Source organism: Lates calcarifer, linkage group LG4 (assembly GCF_001640805.2).
Source record: "Lates calcarifer isolate ASB-BC8 linkage group LG4, TLL_Latcal_v3, whole genome shotgun sequence".
Taxonomy (NCBI): Eukaryota; Metazoa; Chordata; class Actinopteri; family Centropomidae; genus Lates; species Lates calcarifer.
Window position 1 is genome coordinate 2,067,217 of NC_066836.1, and position 16,176 is coordinate 2,083,392.

Consider the following 16,176-nt stretch of genomic DNA (forward strand, 5'->3'; position numbering starts at 1 on the left):
ACAAGCAGTCTACGCCCACACAATGACCAGCATTGTGTCTGTCTTACAGAAACACAGTGTGTGTCATGGATCAGCTGTTCTGTGTTGTCTTTGTCTGAATGTTGGATGTTTGAGGCCTTTCAGCTGACATGATGCATCCTCTGGCTGCCATATTGGAGCTTCTCAGTCCTCTGTAAGGACAGCTCAGAACAGCTGGTTGTTTTAACTTGGCCAACGCATTCTTCAATCAAACTGAATAAACTTTCTGTGCTGCTGGATCACTTAACCACTGATTGTCTTTGTGTTTTTATATTTGCTGCCTAGCAAGGCCAACTCATTAAGTCCATGATGAATTCATAAATGGAGGCAGGCAGTGGACATGTGTGCTGTTCTGTGTTTGTCTGTCTTCAGTTTAACTTGGACAATGAGATCGTCGGTCCAAGCTACCTGATGTAACGCCTACAGCACTGCTGATTCTCCTACTTCTTTGACTAAAATAACATTTACTCAAAGGTTAACAGGATAAGTGGGAGTTTACCACTATTTATAATGAACTCTGTCATTTGGTGAAAAGATTAGACAACAACAAATTGTTTACAGAACTGCTATTAGTGATATTTATGGTTGTGTTTCCCCCCTTACAAGAAATCAGCTTAGAACATATAAGGACTTTTGCTTCCTCCTTATCTTCAGCTTTACTGAAGTGCAGCCAAACCTCTGAGCACTTTGGACGTTCAGCCATCATAAACCACAAACAAACAAACAGAGAGTGAGGATGTGATAGCTGCAAGAACTGAAATCAAAAGTTCTACTTGTGCACCAGTGTTTTGATTTGAATGATGCAACTCTTTCTCAAAACATTACACCATAGGGCCTGTTAGTCTTGATAGCAGTATCAATCAAATTTGAGCTTATTGGTTTTCGAGTTTTGAGAAATTTGGAACCAGGTCCATGCAGAACCAGGTCTTGATCCCCATCCCTAGTGCTTAATGATACAAAAGTGACTAAAAAAGGAAACAGAAACGGACAGCCAAGCCAAAAACAACCTACATTTAAGGGATATGCTGACAGTGTGCAGTCTTTACCAATCTCAACATCCCACCCACACGATGCGGAATAAAGCCAATGGATCGTCTTATTTAATGACGCTGACTGGAAGCTTGTTGGGTCAGTTGCATTCAGGCCATAATAAACAGTGGAAATAGAAAACAGTCCAAACTAACTGTGGCGTTCTGGGAGTGTGTCACAGAGTAATGGACCAACTACAAGGGCACAAGGATGTAAATTAGTGGCTGCAGCATGTCTGTGGAATATCAAGCACTAAACTCATTCATCTCCATAAAACATCCAGTTTCATGTGAGGTCCATTTTCTCCTCAGTTTGTCCTGACAAAATGTGCTTTCAAATTATCAAGTCAGACTCGGTTTTCAGGACACCTTAAGGAACGACTCAGCCTGTTTTTATTTAAAGTTTGTTTTTATTCTGAGCTGAGCTGGACGATACGAGCTAATGAGAAACCTCACCATCTGACTTTGTGATGTTGTTTTTTCCATCTGGAAAGCTGTTGCATGATGGTCCTTCACTGAGGCCCTTACAGCATCCTCTCTGATCAGTCCACACAGCAGCCATTTTGAGCAGGAGTGCATGCTGTATATGTAAGATAAGCTGCAATAAAGTGCACATCATAAACCACAAACCAAAATGGACCCTGTGTGGAGCCAGAGATGGCGCAGGGTGGATGTATTAGTCCTCTCCCGTCATTTCAAAGGGACTCTTCTCAAGCTGTTGTGACAGCCGGCTCTATCTTCCACTCCATCACAGGCTCCTGCCAATAATCCTTCCTCCCAACACATACTCCACCGTCGCCCAGCCTCAGATACACGCTGTTAAGACAGGAGACTTCAAGTGCTGTCAAGCGCTCAGTTTGTGTACTTTCAAAGGAATCGTGATCTCGTCTCTGCATCTTTTCCTCGCGGGCGCTGCTGAATTTAAATGAGGAGGCCCACGCGCCTGGCAGGCTCGGTGCTTTGTGACGATTTTTGCTCAAGATAGAAGGAAAATCAGGGAATCACCAGCCAAATACTCGGACTACTTTGTTCACTTTTGGCCTGGCAACCTGTGGAAACAACCTGGTGTACCTGTGGTTCAGTCTGGGTGTCCCGAACACCTCACGAAGAACCGGAAGTGTGCAGATACTGTATTTTTATTGCCCACATTCAATCAGTTTCAATACACTACACCTTACATAATACAGGTTTTCACACCAAATCTATCTACAATAAAATAATAAAATCTGGTTTCAGTAGACCCTGTGTCATAACCACTGCATGTGTTACGTACTTTGGACTGAGTCATGCAGAGGACTGAAACCTCTGTGTTCTCAGCTGTGTTTGCATGTTATTGATAATATACAGCAGCTTTGTTCTCAGCCTTATTTGAATACCTTCCCTTTTCTGTCTTGTTTTAAGCACACACACGGAGAACAAGTGAATACCTGAAAATCCGGAACAGGTGCTCAGTTGTCAGTGAAGGGACGAGGAAGTATTAACAGAGCTACACACAGAGATGTGAAGCAACAGCACACACAAAAGGAATTAGTCATCTGTAAAGTTTTTCTAATTTTACTTTTTGTACACGTTTATAGCCACATTTTTATATATAAACAAACAATAAAACTCAAAATTCCATCACAAGGATTTGGATCCAACTTCCTCTGAACACTGGATGATTGATCTGATCCTTCACAGGCGCAATAAACAAATGGAAATCTTTTATCAGGGAGCATGAAACTACAGCTCTGCAGCGCAGCTCTGAGCTCTGTAGGTTAGAGTTAATTGATGTCAACATTGCTCCTGATCGGTCTGAGATTTGTGTTTGTGCTCAGTCGGCGCTCCCAAAAGGTGTAATCACATTTGCATCTTAAATTTATCTGACACTGTTACGCACAACAGCTTACAGCGAGTGCAACTGTATAATATGTCCTTCCCTGTTATTACTTCTGTTCTGCATTTCAGTTCTTTTGATTTCCTGATCGTTTTTTTTGTTCCTCGATTCGCTCCAGAGGATTGTGAAGCCACATTCCTACAGGTGTGCTTTGTTTGATGTCATCATAAACATCTGCTCTGATTTCAGCAGCTGGAACTTTGACTTGAATCATTAAATTAATGTAGTGTGCAGTTTGGTTTTTCCTCCAGTTCCGACAGAGATGAATAAGCTACCAGTGTTACTGTCACCTTGAAATGACCACAGCTCTGTAAGAAGTGAGAGAATCAGGAGGCAGACAGAGGTAGATTAGTTTTCAGTGATGGGGTGAGATATAGGAGCAGGGATATGTCTAATTATTACTTATCTGTTTCCTGAAGGACTGTCCAGCTCCAGTGAGACTACTACAAATATTATAGAGGTAGATATAATCTGCACACGACACAGACAGAGGCTCCATTTGGCTTCCACAACCACCCGGGGGGATTGTTTCAGAGCTGAATATTTCTCCTGTCTTTGTCTTGCTTTCAGCTCGGCTTCGGAAGGGCTCTATCTCTTGTGTCAATCAATAGCACTGCAGCTTTAAGCCCACCACTAGCAGCTCTGCCATCCCAGTGTCCCACACCATCCTCCTTTCCATCTGTCTGCACAGATCCCCGAGGCCCCCGGCTTCCACCCGGAGCCAGACACGGTCCAACATCAATCAATATCTCTGCAGGGCTGCACTGGTGAGCAGAGCCGCTTTCTCCGAGCGGATCAGAGCCAAGTGACATTTCTGAGAAAGTTCTGGGAATGAAACGACACACTCTGATGGGAAATGGATTTTTAAAGACTATCAGTTGTTTTGCATGTTTTACCTCATTAACTGCAAATCATGCCCATATTTTACAGAACTGACTATTATCCGTTTTTCTGTTGGTTTCTTACTTTTCAGGCAGCACTTGTTTTCCCCTTGTTACAGAGACTGAATTTGTCTGAGAATCCTAATCCAATAAAAATAAATATCCTCTGTTTTATTTCTCACCAAAGACACTTCATCACTGCAGAGTAAAGCAGGAGGAATGTTGAAATCTTGATCTTAATGACAGTCTGAGATTTAAGAGCCAGATTTAAGCTTTGCCCAAAAGGAAGAAAATAATAAATTCAGATTAGCTCCACAGCAATGACGAATCTAACTGAAATATTTGGACAAGTATTTGATGTATTGCCCTGAGATTTTGCACAGACATTCATGGTTTCCAGATGATAAACGCTACAGATGATGGTTAGTTAGCCTCTGACTTTTCCTTCAGCATCACCAGCAGGTCAAAGCTGTTTATTCAGTTCTTTGCTTTACGATCAGTTAGTGCTAGTTAGCGAAAGTTAGCACCAAAATCGTGAGTATGATTAACATTTTAAATACTAAACTTTAGCTTGTTAACATTACCGCTGTATTACTTAGCTTAGCATGCTAACCTAAGCATTTAGCTCAAAGCACCACTGTGGATAAATACAACCTCACAGAGCTGCTAGCATGACTGTAAACTCACTGACAGTGAGCAGCTGTGATTTCATACAGGTTTTAATCACCTTTACAGGAAATGAATTTCATACTGAGAATTTTGGACATACAGATAAACTAATGGGTTAAAGTAGCACTCAGAGAATTCAGCTTTAGCCTTAGTCTGGGTTTGATTTCCTGTGTGTGTGTCTGGTGGATAAAATAATTCTCAGCAGCAAAGACCACAAATCAACACTGACGCAGTCATGAAACTATGCAGTTTGTTGGAACTGGAATGAAGTTGTGTAATTATCACAACTAAGAATGGTTCCTGTTTTGTGCCATAAAGCAACCACACAGATTTTTACCCAAATCCAACATGGCTGCTCACATCACTCAGTGCACTATGTATGTGCTGAAATTAATCTACTTACAATTTATTGATGAAATGATAAAGTGCTGCCCTTCAGTCTTCGTGTGTCACACAGTGAAAGTTGTGTGTTTGTTTGGGCATTTTACAGGATTTAAAATGTGACTCAGTCAATCAGAACTGAGGACACAATCTTCCTGATGCTCTGCCCCTCCTGCCTCTGAGCCCAGAGACGGAGGTAATAACTCTCGACTGCTTTCTGGGGACTTTTCTCTGATGTTTATGATCCGCTTTACCAGCTAGATCTGAGCGCACAGGAAAACATAAAGCACCTTCCCTGGAATCATCTTTAATATCTCCTCATAAATCTGACGCATGAAGCGAGAGAGAGACTCCCTCAGATGTTTAAAGGCGGCAGCGAGTTCACAAGCAAAAGATGTATGTAAAAAAAAAAAAAAAAAAACGCCAGCTCTGATCAAGTGCTGCTGCTGCTGCTGCCCACACAGACCAGACATGTAACACTCTGCATTCTGCACTTCCCTTTTTCAGATGATCAGTCCTTCGCTTTCTACTACAAAATCAAATGCTGCTGAAGCTGTAGTTTAAACTACAGCGAAAACACCAGAGCAGGTGGAGTTTGTGAAAGTAATTCACCTCTTTCTTCCCTGCTAACACGTTGACTGCAGTTTATCTGGACTCTGCAGTGTTTTTCTCGTTCACTTCAGTTCCATCTCTCCAGGTGGAAATAAAAATCTTGTTGCACTAGATACCATAATAAATGAGTATACGGACGATTGTGCTGCATTTCATTAAGAGCGAGAAGGAAACCCAGTGCTCTGAGACGCCACAAGTGGTGGAGAGGAAATAAAAAAAGGGAAATTCAAAATGTTAGCACTGTAATTCTTACATTTTTAGACTGAGTATTTAAAGATGACGACTGTTTCAACATGACAACGTGGTTTTCCCAGTCTGGTGTGGTAGGACTGCCCTGAACCCTGACCTCAACCCTCATCCAACACCTCTGGGATGAACTGGGACACCGACTGTGAGGCAGACCTCGTCACCAACATCAGTGCTGGACCTCACTGATGCTCTTGTGGCCGAATGGGAGCAAATCCCTGCAGCAGGTTCCAACATCTGCTGCAAAGACTGACGTTAATTAATGTGCTCCCTCTGTCCACTGATGTGCAAGCCCACATTTCTGCACTGATTTTGTCGTAACAGGCCAAAATTTCTGCAGCCAGGTTCCAAAATCCCATCAACAACCCTCCAACTAAATTAGCTGCACACGAGTCTTGTGTGTTTTGTCGACAGCCTCCTGCCTCCCATCAGATCTCAAACTGAGGAAAGGACCTTAAATGGCACTAAAAAGCAGACTCAGTTTCAGGTCCATGGATGCAGCGGTTACCGCTGGCTTCAGGCAGAGATCTAACAACACAACTACATTTATTTCTTACAAACCGATCGGAGCTGCAGGCTCAGATATTCACCCAGCTCTGTTTTCGTCTGTCTGTCTGGCTGGCTGGCTGGCTTGGTTAAACTGGCCCTCTCAGCGTCGCATCTAAATGACCCGTCACCAGTGCATCTGCAGCTCACGGCGAGACGCCACTGGAGCAAAAATGGACGTGGCGGGCGTCCGCTGTCCCCAGCCACAACAGTGAGACAGCGAGACGTGAGCAGGAGAGAGAAGGAGAAGGCAGCCCTGCAGTCAGTGACGCTGGGTGGCAGGCCAGACGAGGAGACGGGACAAAGTCGTCTCTGAACTCCAGCTAACCCTAAAAAGAGCCACAGGGGGGTGAGAGCCAAGACACACATTATCCAGCAGTGAGCAGGCAGACCGGACTCGCTGAGGACACGGGGCACACACAGTCTAGACGCTCTTTAATTGGTCGTTCTGGTTTCCACTGTGATGTAGCTGAGAGAGAAGCAGCAAAATGAGCTGTTCAGCCATTTAAATGACGACAGGCTTGTTACGAGTCTCAGCTGAAGCTCTACACTGTTTCAAGCTACAATAAATCTGTTTTTATTTCTTCAGTGATCAGAATTACAGATTAAATATTATTCAATTTATCTTTATTCAATTTATTACATTTAAAGTTGATTAAAATGATTCAATTAAAATGTAATATAAAATGTACTTTAAATTAAATGTAAATATATTTATTTTAATCTTTAGTCATTTTAATTTTGTTGACTTAAATTAGTTAATGTTATTTTTATTACCTACAAAAATTTTAGTTTAGGTTTTAGTTTTTAAAAAACATTTTAAATGAAAACTTTTTTTAATTATCCAAGAATTTGTTTGTGATTAATAAAATAAAATACAAATAATACTGACAGATATTTTTGAAATGTATTCATTGAAAAATAGAAATAAATATAAAGTGTACACAAATTTGTGCATTCATTTTAATCATAACAATAAAAAAACAATAGGGAAGAATTTAAAATATGATGAAAATCTGGATCTCAGGTGCAGCCGAATATTGAATAAAACGTGTCTCCAAAGTGACGTACAGAGTAAAATCAGCTCCTTGCTGTTACATACATGTGGAAAACACACATATCCATCTCTTCACCGTCTAATGTCTCTCACACACACACACACACATCTCTGAGTGTTTCAGACAGGCCCTTGATCATGTGTCGCACTTGAGGAAAAAAAAATCCAGTGAGAGATATTCTTGTAATTTTCTTCTCGTCGTCAGTTTCCCTCTCGTTGATGGAAGCCGACAGAACTGGGACTGCAACACAAACGCGAGGAGGCCGAGCACCTACGAGTCAAAACTCTGTTGTACCATCTCATTATTTTCAGACTCCATCTCTGGACTGGTTAAGATTCACGCACAGAGCAGTGGCGGCGGTGGTGATGGCGGCACCGTTTTCGAGGCAGTCCTCAAAGTTTTACAGAGGAAAGACAGAGAGGAAAGACAGAGAGGAGGAAGCTGCTGATGGAAGGTTCAGGCTGTGGAGCTAAAAGATGTTAATTGTGAAGGCTGAATAAATTTTGTGTTGCTATACATCGAGATTTCCATTTTTTCCTTATTGTGTAACCAGGAGTCGCCGCTACAGAGACCTGTGGATCCTAAAAATATTAAAATTTACTTTAAACAACCAAATCCTGAGAGAAATATCTGGCTGTGTAACTGTTAGCTGCACATTAGCATGCAAAAACTGCTAATTGGCTCTAAACACAAAGCACAACTGAGGCTGAAGGGAAGGTCATTAGCTTTGGACAAACTGGATTTTAACCTCATGATGGTGCAAGACGAGAAGTTAACAGACGTCATCCTCTGGAGAACATGACCGTCTGTACCAATCCATGCCACCAGCCACTGTTGAGATTGTTTACTGGATTAGTGAAAACTTTGACCTACAGATGGTGCTAGAGGAAAACTCAAAGGGTCACAGAGATCTTTACAGTTCATTTTCTCTCAGAAATCTGAACATTTTCACCAAATGTCATGGTAATCCATCCAGTAGTTGTTGAGATATTTAAGTGTGGACCCCTGATGGTTTAAACTACACCCTGATTTATTCCACACACTGCACTCACCTGACAAACTTGTCTGAATTTGTGAACTAATGCGATTAGAAAACCGTAAAGGCTGCGATTATTTTTACAACTCCTGACTCTGACCCAGTGGTTAATCATGTTGTGTCATCGTCCCTGTGCTCACCAATCAGAAGTGGCCCAAGTCAAAAAGACTGTGTAAACGCCCACTAACAAAAAACATGAGAAAGGCAGCTCATGGTGTGGAAACAGGCCAGCAACTCGCTACGTTAAGAGCAAGAAAAGCTCCTACAAGCGTTGTAAATCATAGACGTCGACCCCAAACGTCTGAAAGTGAGAACAAATTATCAACGCCATCTGCTGACGGTGGCTCTGCTGGCAGGGAGGTTAGCCCTAACCCTCTCCTCCAAATATAGCTATATAGCGATCGCAATATCTGTCAGAAAAATCGTGATTAGATATTTTCCGAACATCATCCATGGAGGATGTCCCTACATATTGATGACTGAATCTGGTCGTTGATTAAATGAATGCATGTAATACTAAAATCTTGTTTTTTCCAATCAAACAACCACCTTACACTAGTTGTTATGTGAGTGCTTATACACCAGATTTACTGGGTCATGTTCAGTTGCACCAATGTGCTGAAACAAAATGGCTGCTGCCCACCTCACTGATTTAAAAAGATATGGCTGTGAACTTTGATTGAGGTTCACACTGATCTATACGTCACACTGCACATTTGAATCAGGACATTCCAGCAGTTAATAATTGACTGCATACAATATCACTAAAGCCTCCACAGAAAATGTGAAATCATTAAACAAAACGGCAGCATACTTTTAAATCTTTCTGAGGATTTACTGCTCTGTACCTGCTGTGGACATTCAAACAAGCCTGAAGCCACTGAGAAGAAACTCACTTTAATTCAAAACCAGAGTTATTATTTAACAAAACCACCAGTGATAAGTCTGGAAAAATGTTCCTGTTTTGCAAGCACAGGTGTTGATGTAGCTGAAAAGCCCTTCACAGCACTCCATAATCTGTTCTTCTTTCATAGCAATTACTTTGCAATAACAGGTGCCAGTTTTCTATCTGGGTCTGAAATGAAATTGTTTGGCTATTAAAATCTCATAACTATCAGAATGTTATCACTGTCTGCACTGCTTTTAGGATGAAATCTGTTTCCTTCTCAGATAAGAGGACAGGTCGGGGGAAGAAATATAGACTGATTGCCCCTTTATCTGCCCTCGTCAAATGATTTCAAATCCACAAGGACAACTGAGCGAGTGAGTGGATTTGGGATTCAGCAGAGAGCGAGCCGAGATTGCTGAGTTCATTCCCGCCCCGCCAGGGTACATATCAGATAACGTTGTCGCTTTTGGTTTGAGCTGTAATTTCCTGGAAGACGAGGCGCGATGTGACAGATGGCGCTCATGGTGAAAGAGCTGCCGAGGACGAGGACATGTTGCACCGCCGTCAAACCTCAGGCGGGACTGGAGAGGGCAGGGACACGAGGAAGGGCCCGACGCCACTTCTACTTTCTTTCTCTTTTTTTTGCACTTTTGCTGCAGAAACACTGAGTGTGAGACACATCAACCCCCCGGGTCGAAGACATGGGTTTAGCATTTGTAAACTCATGTTAGTGTTTATGTTGAAGCTGCTGTCAGCTCTCGCTTCAACATATATTGTGAAGATAAAACGTCTGCTTGTGTTTCTTTCTTTAACAGGGAATTCTCTCCCTTAATTCCACAAATTAATTCCCAGTTTTCTGTTGATGCTTGGAACTGTTGATATAAAAAATCTTTAAAGCTGCATCAATCTATTTTTGGCCACTAGGAGGCAGAAAAACAACACAACAAGTGAATAGATAGAGTCCAATCCAGGAAAACACACATGCAAGATGTACTGTTTAGTAAAACTCTCTGTAGTACAGTACAGTTTTTATTGCAATTTAGATTCATTGACATGCACAGAATTATGGGACGACAGTCAGTCAGACAGTATTTAAAAGTACTGAGTCTAAAAATAAAGGAATCAAACTTTAAAAAGTGCTGCCAAGTGTAATGTTTGGCTGCTCTGCACTGTTGCTAAATCTCCAAATTTCCAGAGAAAACCCATGGAGGACACGACCTCAGTGTCCTCAGAGGGACATACTGTAACTGTGACCCTGTACTGCTCATTATAGCTTCTATAAAAAGCCTGTCAGAAATAAACTGTAAAGCAACAGACGACCATGTTGTTGGGAAATGCAAATTCCTGATGATCTTCCCTGTTAAACCCTCTGCTGTACTCTGACTCCAACTCAATATAAACAGCACCAAAATAACCTTTTCTAAAAGTCATTTAATACACAGTGTCACGCTTCCTTTGACAGGAAACTGAAACATCTGACTTCCTCATTCCTGCTGCAGTGACGGACACTGAGTGGTTATCAGGCAGAAGCAGTTTGGCCATAGGCAGAGTCTGAGAGTCTTATCACATCCGAAAGCTACAAGTGTGAAACAGTAACTTATTCTGTGTCCTGTCGACTCTTTATTGAGAATTAAACACTCAGTCACCACTTAACATTTATACCGTCCCACTGCTGTGAGCTGCTCTGTCAAACATAAAACAGTTCGCTGCTAATGGTGGAGACTTTCCAAGAAATTCACTTCCCCATTTTACACCCAAACTCTTTCAATACAAACAGGAGCTGTCTCCTGCAGCAGCTGTGCCAGGACTATAACAAGTATTCAGCCTTTATTTTAAAACTACAGCACTGTAGTGTGCCACTAACCAGCTAGAAAAACAGAAACACATGTACTCTGATGCAATACAACAGTCCTGTAATAAATTCTGTTGTTACTGACTCAGAGAGGAGTTGAACTGGGGGCAGTTTGGTTGTTTTAACTCCATTTATGGCCTTTTTGTTAGACCTGGGTTAGTGGATTTGCAGATGTCCATGTAGAGATAGCAACAGGACGAACAATAACACTGATAAATGTAAATGTAAGAACAACCATTGAGCAGGATTGTAGGAGCAGCAGGAGGCATGTTATGACAGATCAGACTCTACAGCTCTGGAGGCAGAAACACCTGGTAACTTCCACCTTAAACTCAGGAGCTACAGGTGGATGCTCAGTGGGGAGCTTGAAATGCAGCTGGCAGCACTGCCACGATCAACAGGGGCCAGGATATAGATGTAAATGGCAGTGAAAAGGGTTTAACATGTGAGCCTGAAGCGCTCAGGCTTCACTTCATTAATGGCAGCAGCAGCTGCTCCAGAACTGCAAACACAATCTACATTATATTAATACTTCACGCTAAGTTTCCCTCATTAATGACGGCAAAGCAGCCAGATCACTTCATCACAATGACTTGTACTTGTATATATGTGATAACCACTGAAACGACACAAGCTGCTCTTTAACTCGCATGAATATGGTTATAGTCTGATGTGCTGTAGCTCTTCAAATTTCTCAAACACGTCCAGAAGCAAAAGCATCAATAAAAATATTCATTACAACACAGCTGACCAGGGCTGAGCGGTACGACCAAAATCTCATATCCTGATAACAACACATACCACAACGACAGGTGGTAGAAGAGGTTGGTGGTGTTTGATGTGGGGACCGGTGTCATGACTCATTATATCTATTACTGAATCCTAGAAATATTACTTTCTTAAAATTAGAAAATAAGATTATAGGCTCAAATAAACTTTAATAATAAGCTGCAGTGGAGGTGAAAATAATCACTGACCGAACATGTTGTTTCTTCTTTAATGAGAGTTTAAGGACTAAATCAGACCCAGATTTTTTTCACTGTAGTAGCAGCAGCGGTGACTCAACCTGCAGCTGCACCCATTCCCCACCTTCCTCCACACACACACACACACACACACACACGTACAGATCCATGCCCTCACTGAGTTTGTCTGTGCATTAAACCTCAGCAGCTGCTCTCATCGCCCTGCTTCGTCTCGTCTGAATCTCACGCTTGATGATGGTTTCATTAAGACTGACGCCTGTTGATCACAAGACTCTCTGGATCCTGGACAAAGAGCGTGTTTGTTTTTCACATCTCAGCGGGGAGGGGACCACAAAGACATGGCAGTGGTCCCTCTAATCGTCCTCTTTCTTTTTGTCTCACACACTCTTTTCTGTGCGACAGAAGTATACAGACTCCTCCGTTACGACCCCAATGACTCCCTGCCCACAGTTTCTTTGTGCGTCTCGACACACGAACGCACCTCGAGGAGCTGACAGCGGCGGTGACGGATGAGTCACTGTCATAACTCCTCATCAGGTTGCTGTTTGTCTCCTCCGGAAGGATGAATGAAGGCGCTCAGGGCTGGATTTATGAGAGCCAATCAGCAGCCAGACAGACAGGACACATTACTACGGCCCTGCCGTTACCATGGTGATCTTACATCACGGCGCAGATGGACACAAACACAAAATTAAATACCTTTAAGGAATATTATAGTTAAAGCTGAGTTATATTTTGAAATAATGTCAATATACCGTCTGGGATTTTGCTTTTTGTATCATCCTGACGCAGATCGTGTTTGTGCGTCGTCTCGGTGAAATGTTGTGTTGATGTTTGTCTTTAACAGACAGCTGTCAGCGGAGCGACTAGAAACACATGCAACTGAGGGTAAAGGCGTATGACAAACGCCCCCAGGCAGAGTCAAACATCACAGTCACATGACAGAGTACGAGCCAATCAGAACGCTCCATATACAGACACATTATTTATGGCTTTCTAGGACTCAATACAGACACACAACCAGACCACACTGCAGTATTATACAGTAAATACACACCACAAATACACCATAATATATCACACAGTGCACAGCAATGTCACAAATATGTTACAGTGATACCCAGTACATTCAAAACTGCTATGAATTATATTAAAATAATATAAACCTCCTCCTTCTTTACTCTTTACTACTATTCAAAAATACTCCATTACTACTAAAAGTCTGACATTCATTAGGCATCATTATTGTTGATGCATTAGCAGCATTTTAATGTACTAACACACAAGTTTATTTTAAACTCCATCCAACAGAATGTGAAACAGTTAAAGGTCCAGTTTGTAACATTTACAGGAATCTATCGGCAGAAATGGAATATATTCTAATCTAGTGTGTAATCACCTAAAACTAATCATTATTGTGTTTTCGTTTGCTTAGAATGAGCAGTTTATATCTACACAGGGAGCGGGTCCTCTTCTACGGAGTCCACCATGTTTCTACAGGAGCCCAGAACAGACAAACAGAACCAGTGACTCTGTATAGGAGCCTGTTACATTTCAGCTGTTACTTAACAACTAAATACAATATTTAAATAGACAGTGTTTCCCTGAGGGTGACTGTTTAAGAGCCATGTTTAAAAAACGCTGATATTTTGTCCTGATGTTCAGAGGTTTGGTCTTGACGTCTGTCCATCTATGACTTTAAAGACACTTAATAACATGTGGGAGCTTTTCTTGAGCTGAATATAACGAGTGAAACAGGAGGAGAGGAGATAAACACAACAAAACTCGACCGACTCTCACACTGAGCTGGAATAAAACGAGTTGCTGCAATCTGTGTTCTCACCACTAGATGGCACTAAATCCTACACGCTGCTGCTTTAACACAAAACTATGTGTCTTTTTTTTTGACAGGATTATCACACGTTTTACAAATAAAGTAATAACTGCTGCTGTCAGACTAATGTAGTGGAGTACAAGTATAAAGTAACATCACGTGCGAATACTCAAATGAAGTAGAAGCACCTCAGCATTGTTGAGTACAGTAAGTACAGTACTTGAGTAATGTACTCAGTTCCCATCCATCAGTGCAGGTTAAGGACAGAGTCACAGTGGAGCACCATAGAAACAAGTATTATATGACTATTAGGTGAATGTCATAGCAATATAAACCTGAGTCTGTTTCCTCTGAGCAGCATCAGAGGACAGCAGCTCCATTATTAATGGATCCGTTTATTTCTTTATAGAATTGATTAACTGTTTAGTCTGTAAAGTGTAGAATCCAAATATATGTCATCTACAGCGCTTTAACAGTCTGATAATGAGCTCAAAGATGAACTGACAATTAAAAATACAGGCGATTAATTTTCCTTTCCTTCAATTTATCCATTCACTGATCATCAATAATCGATCATTACAGCCTGACAGAACTGCATCATTATAATCTACTGAATGACATTAATGATATTTACTGATACAGCGTCGCCATTCACACACTAAACACCGTCTACACACACACACACACACACACACACACACACACAGCCACAAAAATCAGCTCATTTTATTTCTACGATCTATTTTCCTCCATGTAATGAACAAATAAACCGAGAATTAAAACACCATCCTCCTCCTCTCCATCCTATTGATAGGCAAGGTGGCATCTCTCCCATCCACACCCTACACCCAGTGCGCATGCGCGCCGCGGCAAACAAAGGACCAGGCAATTAACGGACGGAGGATGGCTAATAAAGTTTGACTCGCTGCAGAAATAACATCCAACGTCGACGGGAGCGGAGTGTAAAGACGAACTTAATGGGTGTGAGGGGGGGACGGTTTCAGGTACAACCCCCCACCCCACCCCAATTCTCCATCACCCCCCTCCTCATCCCACACGCGCTCCCCTAAATCCCCATCTCCCCCCTCCTCCATCCTCCTTCTTCTCGGTGCAATAAAACGGAAATATGAGATCAATAATTCATCTGAATCGTGACATAACCTGGTTAGAGGCGCTCAGTGTGTGTGTGTGTGTGTGTGTGTGTGGCAGTTGCATGCAGCCAAACGGTGTCACACCTCCACACAGACAAAGAGGTGGGGCGAGAGAAGAAGAGGAAGGAGAAGAAGAAGAAGCAGAGGAGGAGGAGGAGAGCTCGTTTTATTGTAAATGATCAGAAAATAAAAACCAGCTCGCGCTCTCTCTGCGCGTTGCCTAGCAGCCAGAGACAAAAACACGATCACAAACATTTTCAGGCCAATCAATCAATAATAAAGAGCGCGTGAAGTGCGTGAGGAGACGCTCCTGTCCGCAGCCAGGTTTTCCTCAGTAAAAGTGTGAATAAAGGAGAATGTGTGTGTGTGTGTGTGTGTGTGTGAGGCTGAGGCGCGTGTTCTTCCAGACTGTACACACCCCTTTTTAAAGCTCGTGCACATTTTTTTTCGCCTGGTAAAAACAGGATAGAGGAAGATTTAATTAGTGGAATTTGAGCCGCGTTAGACTGAGCCCCGTTAAATGTTCTTTTCTTTTTCTTCCCATCAAATCTCCAGGATCCCGTGTCTCTGAGCCCACACTGATCCACGCAGCGTGCGCCCCGGCTCCCCAAATGGAGAGGTGGAAAAAGACAAAAGGGATGGCAAAGAAAAATATGTGTATAACAACCGCAAGCATCCAGAGAGCTGTTTTTTAGGGGAGAGAAAGGAGGAGGATTAACGGAGGCGGCGGCTCTTACCGTGAACACTGAAGTTCCGACGCTCCCTCTGCTCTCCTCGCAGTTTCAAGTAGCGGCTGCTGTAATTTTTTGCGGCTTCTCCTGCGCGCCCAGCGGCTTGTGCCTGCTGCACGGTACGGCTCGGCTCGGCGATCCTCCGCCTGCGCGCACACGCATCCATACGTACGTGCATGCGCGTGTGCATTGTGCACGCACGCCGAGCAGATGCACAAGCCAAAATTTTCCTCCTATGAAAAGAAGAATTTACTGCCTGAATTTTTCTGTAATTTTCTAACAAAGCGTTATGATGCGTTTGGGGTCGATTTGATACTTTAGGAGATCTGATGTTTGTAGGGTTTTCCTACAACTATTATATTTTATTCAGTTGTACTTTGTG

At 42.4% G+C, this 16,176-nt stretch overlaps 1 protein-coding gene across 1 annotated transcript in view; it reads right to left on the bottom strand.

Moving 5' to 3' along the window:
* basp1 (brain abundant, membrane attached signal protein 1) overlaps positions 1–15,967 on the bottom strand; it is a 43,889-nt gene extending 27,922 nt beyond the window's left edge. Inside the window, exon 1 of the mRNA XM_018674925.2 lies at positions 15,801–15,967. The gene's annotated coding sequence lies outside the window, so the exon portion shown is untranslated. The remainder of the gene's footprint in view (positions 1–15,800) is intronic.
* Between the last annotated feature and the right edge of the window lie 209 nt (positions 15,968–16,176).